The sequence below is a fragment of the Diaphorina citri genome, unplaced genomic scaffold (genome assembly GCF_000475195.1).
Source record: "Diaphorina citri unplaced genomic scaffold, Diaci psyllid genome assembly version 1.1 scaffold2062, whole genome shotgun sequence".
In the NCBI taxonomy this organism is placed as follows: Eukaryota; Metazoa; Arthropoda; class Insecta; order Hemiptera; family Psyllidae; genus Diaphorina; species Diaphorina citri.
The window spans coordinates 23,161-30,880 of NW_007379487.1; positions in this window are offsets into that span (position 1 = coordinate 23,161).

Here is a 7,720-nt window from a genome sequence, read left to right on the forward strand (position 1 = left end):
TACCAGAAAACCCCACACTTACACCTCTCAAAAACTACAACCATAGTGTAAACTCTATCATCAAAGGGCTACTAAATTGGAGTTTCAAAAAGACATCTAATAGGTTTTAATTTTTTCCAAAACGGCTTCCATTGGTTCCAGACGGGCAGACATTGTAATAATGACCTATCTAATAAAATTTATTGAATAAATAATCAGGATTCGAATTAGGACCGACTTCAACGGAAAGACACACTATGTATTGTATAATGTGCAACTCTTCGGAGTCTCCGGCTATGTACCAGAAAACCCCACTTGTACCTCTCAAAAACTACAACCATAGTGTAAGCTCTATCATCAAAGGGCTACTAAATTGGAGTTTCAAAAAGACATCTAGGTAATAGGTTTTAATTTTTTCCAAAACGGCTTCCATTGGTTCCAGAGAATCCAGAGTGCTATACCCTGATTTGCTGCCTACAAATTCCATATGGTTCCATTTTATACACCAATCCTGTATAATTTAGAGGCCCTCTCATCGAAATGGTGATAATGGAAATGTGTGATGCTTTCCAAATGAACTCTTTGAGACCCTTTCGTGCCACATGGACAAAGAATTCTACTATTCACCCTCCCCCTATTCAACCTAGTTCTAATATTCACCCTCCCCCTATCCAACCTACTTCTAGTACCCACCGCGTCTGAGCGACAGGCTTCAATATCAGTTTGAACTGACCTGTGCTCAATCGCTCATTGCCAATGCAACACTTATTTGCATGACAACAGCCCATGGGAATGGGAATGAGGGAATCACGCTTTGAATGGTCGTACTGCTCGTGGGATTCGACAGGTGCTAGCACGGACTATCACGGATTCACATTTGAGGTAGACACTGAGAGGGAATGTGTGGAATGACAGATATTAAGGTCAATAGGTCAGGGAAATGCAGAGGACTAGATTGTTATTAAAGACACAAAGGCAGAGCCATCAGCTGAGGCCTGAGGCTACAAAGCATTTTAATGGACGCAGAAATATTGTGAATTAATGTAAGCTAAGTGGATTCGTATAAGTTTAACTCAACTTTTAGGGGTTTTTGCTCCAACACCGAAGCCCAAGAGTGGACTTTTTGTGTATCGAGTTAAATAAAGTAAGTATGAAAAAGAACTTCATAAGAAGAGTTATAAAGCCCATTTCCTTATCCTGAATTTCTTCAACGGACAACACAACAGGTTGCTTGTTGAGTACCTTACTGAGTTTAAGGTAAAGTAATTATGTCTTTCAAAGCATTACCTGCAATGTATACCGTCAATAAAAATAAGTAAATGGAAAAAAGCGTTTATTACGCCGAGTGGATTCGTATAAGCTTAACTCAACTTTTAGGGGTTTTTGCTCCAACACCGAAGCCCAAGAGTGAACTTTTTGTGTATCGAGTTAAATAAAGTAAGTATGAAAAAGAACTTCATAAGAAGAGTATAAAGCCTCTGAATTTCTTCAACGGACAACACAACAGGTTGCTTGTTGAGTACCTTACTGAGGTTGAGGTAAAGTAATTATGTCTTTCAAAGCATTACCTCTGCAATGTATATACCGTCAATAAAAATAAGTAAATGGAAAAAAGCGTTTATTACGCCAAACCACGGAAAGATTTTTTTAATGGTTTTAAAAACTTTGACGATTGTCCAATAAACTCAACCACTGGTTGCTTCCACAACTTTGAAACTAATAGAATTCTTTTACCTGTTACGTATCTTTGGCTAGTGAAAGAAGGTAAGTGGACTTCTTTTCTTTGATACGGCATGAGGCATGTTGAGTAATCATTTTAGGTCTGTTGGAAATTCGACTTCCACTTTCTAGTTGGGAAAAGGAACAGTCAAGAGGAATGGAATTTCTTCACTTACTGTTATCTTCTACTTTTTAACAGTAGGTTATGCTAGGAGACCAATTGTTTGCAATTAACAGAAAATGGAGCTTAAAAAAAAAAATCTGGTTAAGCTCCAATATTCAGGTGTCTTCGTGTAGTGAACTACAGTAGCGTGTCGTGAGATTTTCAATAGGGGAAACTATGAATCCGTAGAGAGTGGGAAAAGGAACAGCCAATTTTTAACAGTAGGTTATGCTAGGGAGACCAATTGTTTGTAATTAACAGAAAATGGAGCTTAAAAAAAAAGAAAAATCTGGTCCATTAAGCTCCAATATTCAGGTGTCTTCGTGTAGTGAACTACAGTAGCGTGTCGTGAAATTTTCAATAGGGGAAACTATGAATCCATATAGAGTGAACCAATCTTAAGATTGTCTTAAGATGTCGATCGATGTCGACTGAACCGTTTACACTGCCTCGATAACATAAATTCACCTCGTTGATCGACGGCCGTTCGACTATGTTTGGACACAGTTTTAGAATCCTGGTTGAGAAATCACTTACTATTTTCGGTAATTAGGAGGGGGTTATTTTATTTATTTCATACAAATTCAGCAAACAGTTACTTATCAGCCATTAGTGCAGGAGAGGGTAATTATTGGGAGGGGTGAGAAAACCCCTGGAAAGGAAGGGAAGCTGTCCTTCCCACCATTAACGACCCGCCCCTGGTAAACTCTCAACATAGGTGTCTCCGCCACTGGTGAACTCTCAACATAGGTGTCTCAGTGTGTATTAAGCTCTGGTAATCCTAATCCTCTAACACTGTATTTCTCAATACTTCGTAGAAATAGTCAAATATGACCGCACACAGAGAGTTCTTACTTGTCTTGTATCTACACGATAGTTTACACAACAAGGAGCTAGGAGCTTCTTTAGAAATTAGGAATGTTTTGAAGACTCGAGAGTCCAGAAGAGCCTTAGAATTATTAACCCATCAAATACACGAGACCTTAATTACAACTGCTGGGGTAAAGGGACTTCTCAGTCTTTTAGGGCTGGGGGACGTTAAACAGGGAGTAGACCAGCTTAGTCTGACTGGGGGACTTTAAACAGGGAGTATACCAGCCTGAATTTCCCTTGCTACAACAAGGAGCTAGGAGCTTCTTTAGAAATTAGGAATGTTTTGAAGACTCAAGAGTCCAGAAGAGCCTTAACCCATCAAATACACGAGACCTTGTTTTAACTGCTGGGGTAAAGGGACTTCTCAGTCTTTTCGGGCTGGGGGGACGTTAAACAGGGAGTAGGCCAGCTTAGTCTGGCTGGGGGACTTTAAACAGGGAGTATACCAGCCTGAATTGCCCTTGCTAAAGAAATTGGTTCCAGAGAATCCAGAGTGCTATACCCTGATCATATTTGCTGCCTACAAATTCTATATGGTTCCATTTTACACACCAATCCTGTATAATTTAGGGGCCCTCTCATCGAAATGGTGATAATGGAAATGTGTGATGCTTTCCAAATGAACTCTTTGAGACCCTTTCGTGCCACATGGACAAAGAGGAAAAGGTAAATGACACGGTGTTCCTAGTTCTAGCTAGACTAATCCTCCCCCTCCCCCTATCCAACCTAGTTCTACTATTCACCCTCCCCCTATCCAACCTAGTTCTACTATTCACCCTCCCCCTATAGTTCTAGACTAGACTAATCTAGACACTCAACATGGAGCACTATAGAAGTCAGGTGTTCAATGCTTTTAAAATTGGGTCAGCAAGAAATTAAAGGGTCATGTCGGTCAAAAAATAATAAAACTGTTGCATTTCTTATCATATCCCTATGAAGAGGAAAATATACGAGTAATAATACATAGGTACCTGCCCACCTGTCCTTCATTTTGGAAGGAGCACTTTCCGAAATAAGGCAATATTACACCACTTCATATACCGGGTGTTTCAGAGAAACAAAAACAACACCAAAACCCCTAAACCCAGAGTCCCAACACTACTAGAAGGAAACACCCCGGTAATCCGTGTATAAAAGGATCCGTACAGTTAAGAAATTTCGTAAGCAGGACACTCAGACTCTGCTTAAGAATAGACCATCATGAAAGCACTGAAGTAACGGGCAACAATCAAAGACAGCGCAGCAAGTCAGGAAGCTGGGGGGACAATTCGCACTTGTCTCGTTCAATAACAAGCTGATGAGTCTGATGACAGTTTTAATTGGCGTTTATTGGGTCGAGATCTTCTCATCATGTGGGTAATATGAGACGATGTAGGGAATTGTAGTGTCATGAGACTCATGGTAATAAAATATGAGACAGTAAAGAACTACTAGGAACACCACCCACCCGCGTAGAATGTTTGGAGACAGAGCTGAGGACAATACGGGAAACGGGAAGTTAGCTGACAAAATCCGTTTACATCAGTTTTGCACCATTGCCATCGCGTCCGTTTACAGTTTTTGGAGACATCGCCATTGCATCGCGGTTCTGAACGAAATTTGAAGAAACAAAATCTTTCTAGAACTTCCAGATCTCCAGAGTTTTCTAGATGACTGTCACACAGAGACAAAAAAGGAACATAACTTGGAAAAACAGGACATCGAAAGACCAAGAATAGGAGATGGAGATGTGACAACCATAAAGTTGAACAAAGGAAACCTGCCTCTGTAGCAAAGTAGGGCACAAGTTCAATCCTTGGCAAAGTATGCAATTTTTTCCTCAATTCTTTGAAAACTTGACCGCAGAGTAATGGCGTTTCACCCTAAAAGAATTTCACAACTGAGAAGATTTCACCTCAAGCAATTCACCCATTCAACTCACTACGCGAAACACCAAACTTCCTATAGATTGTATAAACACGTGCAATATGTTTCACTCGTGTAAACGAACCCTTCAGGAGTTCATGTTGAGGACAAGGCCTTGATCCTTGCTTGAACTTGTCAAAAATAACACAGTGTTAAGCAAGGGCAATAGCGTTTTCCTGTGTCTCCTAAACCTCTTCATCTGTACATCCTCCTAGTCTTCCGTCACCAAGATCCGTTAGGTGACGGGTCCTCGCTGCTAGGTTCATCAGTATGTTCTAAGGTCTCTCATAAACTTATCAATATGAAGGGAACACAAACACTATGGTTGAAGATTATGAGGGTAGCCAAGCGGCACGTAGAGTCTATAGCCTATACTCTGTCCAAAGTAAGAAAAAACTGGATGTCACAGGTGCGAAAACCTTTGAACCAATCAGAAGGCGCCTTCCGTTACTCGTACAGTGTGGCACAATTTTTTTCAAACCGGTTGTTTTCTGAAGATTTGTAAAGGAAGATACGATATGTAGTACAGATCACAACTACACATGTACGTGTTTATGTCATTTGTAATAGGTACATACACGTAGGTACATGTTTCTCCTCCCACCAATATCTTGACGACAATGCCAAATCTTCCTGGAAATGCCCGTTAACGAAAAAACGTCAACCCGAGTTGGTTAGCTCTCTAGCTCAGGGCCTAAGCTATCAAAATAAGTAAAATAAACAGACCCAAGAGTTTGAGAGTCACTCAGTCTCTGATGACCTAATAGACTTACAACTAATGTGATAAGACCTCAACAAGCATGAGAACCTCTATCTCTAACCCAGCGAGCTGCTCACATTCTCGGAAGGGTTTGGGTCTCGAATTTCTTGCTGCTCAAGTGCTCACTGTTGACATTGAAACACTGTTTGATTATCTGGTTACAATTTCGGTGTTCAAGAAACCACAAGTATATTAGTTCTCAGTTCTCATGTTGAAGATCATATCCTGAAATAGCTTTTCTCTAGTATGTACTTCTTCTCTTATAGGTCCGACTGTTATACTTCTGAAGAATGTTAATTTGATCATTACACCTAAAGAAGTCAAAGAAATCAGTCCTGAAAGAACCCTAGCCTTCGTAAGAAGTATAGGGCTCTTTTAGATAACCAAAGGGAAAGTCACAAAAGATCTAACCAGGTCGCAGTGACATGGGCCTTTAATACAGCCGATGGCCCTACTATACCAATACCTACTCATACAGCTCTTCCATCTAGTACTGATGGGTTCTCATTTTCAATCACCCACACTCCTTGAAAAAATATCAGCTCTGAGTCCTGAAGCTATTGTTTGTTGATGATTTAATTCAATTGGATTGAATCATGAATCATAATTTGAGATGAATATGATCAGCTGATGAACACTCGTACTTCTCCTACAACTTGAGGTCCTATGATGATTTTATTTTTGGTCTCATCAAATGACAGGCCCTCAATTTTCTTCTCCTCTTTTCTCTCTTCATATCATCAAAGATAAAAAGCTACTGACAAACTGAGAACCACTGAAACCCCTGGGACCTCCATTGAAAACAACCTGCTAGCTCACATGAATATACCCACTCTCATCTCATAAATAGGCGAAACTCGAGTCGGAGTAGAAAAACACAAATACCTAGTATCCAAAAATAATAAAAACGGTAAGAATAATGCCTATACTCTGTCCAAAGTAAGAAAAAACTGGATGTCACAGGTGCGAAAACCTTTGAACCAATCAGAAGGCGCCTTTCGTTACTCGTACAGTGTGGCACATTTTTTTTCAAACCGGTTGTTTTCTGAAGATTTGTAAAGAAAGATACGATGTGTAGTACAGATCACAACTACACATGTACGTGTTTATGTCATTTGTAATAGGTACATACACGTAGGTACATGTTTCTCCTCCCACCAATATCTTGACGACAATGCCAAGGGAGAGGAGAGAGGCAGAGAGAGAGATAGTAGCTACAAGTTATGTGCCATTTCTAACCAAAACTTACATAGTGGCGACGCAACATAAAGGAAGATACGATGTGTAGTACAGATCACAACTACACATGTACGTGTTTATGTCATTTGCAATAGGTACGTACACGTAGGTACATGTTCCTCCTCCCACCAATATATTGACGACAATGCCAAATCTTCCTGGAAATGCCCGTTAACGAAAAAAAAAAACGTCAACCCGAGTTGGTTAGCTATCTAGCTCAGGGCCTAAGCTATCAAAATAAGTAAAATTAACAGACCCAAGAGTTTGAGAGTCACTCAGTCTCTGATGACCTAATAGACTTACAACTAATGTGATAAGACCTCAACAAGCATGAGAACCTCTATCTCTAACCCAGCGAGCTGCTCACATTCTCGGAAGGGTTTGGGTCTCGAATTTCTTGCTGCTCAAGTGCTCACTGTTGAAATTGAAACACTGTTTGATTATCTGGTTACAATTTCGGTGTTCAAGAAACCACAAGTATATTAGTTCTCAGTTCTCATGTTGAAGATTATATCCTAAAATAGCTTTTCTCTAGTATGTACTTCTTCTCTTAGAGGTCCGACTGTTATACTTCATAAGGATGTTAATTTGATCATTACACCTAAAGAAGTCAAAGAAATCAGTTCTAAAAGAACCCTAGCCTTCGTAAGAAGTATAGGGCTCTTTTAGATAAATAAAGGGAAAGTCACAAAAGATCTAACCAGGTCGCAGTGACAAAGGCCTTTAATACAGCCGATGGCCCTACTATACCAATACCAACAGGTATCCATAGTACCTACTCATACAGCTCTTCCATCCAGTACTGATGGGGAAATTGAAACACTGTTTGATTATCTGGTTACAATTTCGGTGTTCAAGAAACCACAAGTATATTAGTTCTCAGTTCTCATGTTGAAGATCATATCCTGAAATAGCTTTTCTCTAGTATGTACTTCTTCTCTTATAGGTCCGACTGTTATACTTCTGAAGAATGTTAATTTGATCATTACACCTAAAGAAGTCAAAGAAATCAGTCCTGAAAGAACCCTAGCCTTCGTAAGAAGTATAGGGCTCTTTTAGATAACCAAAGGGAAAGTCACAAA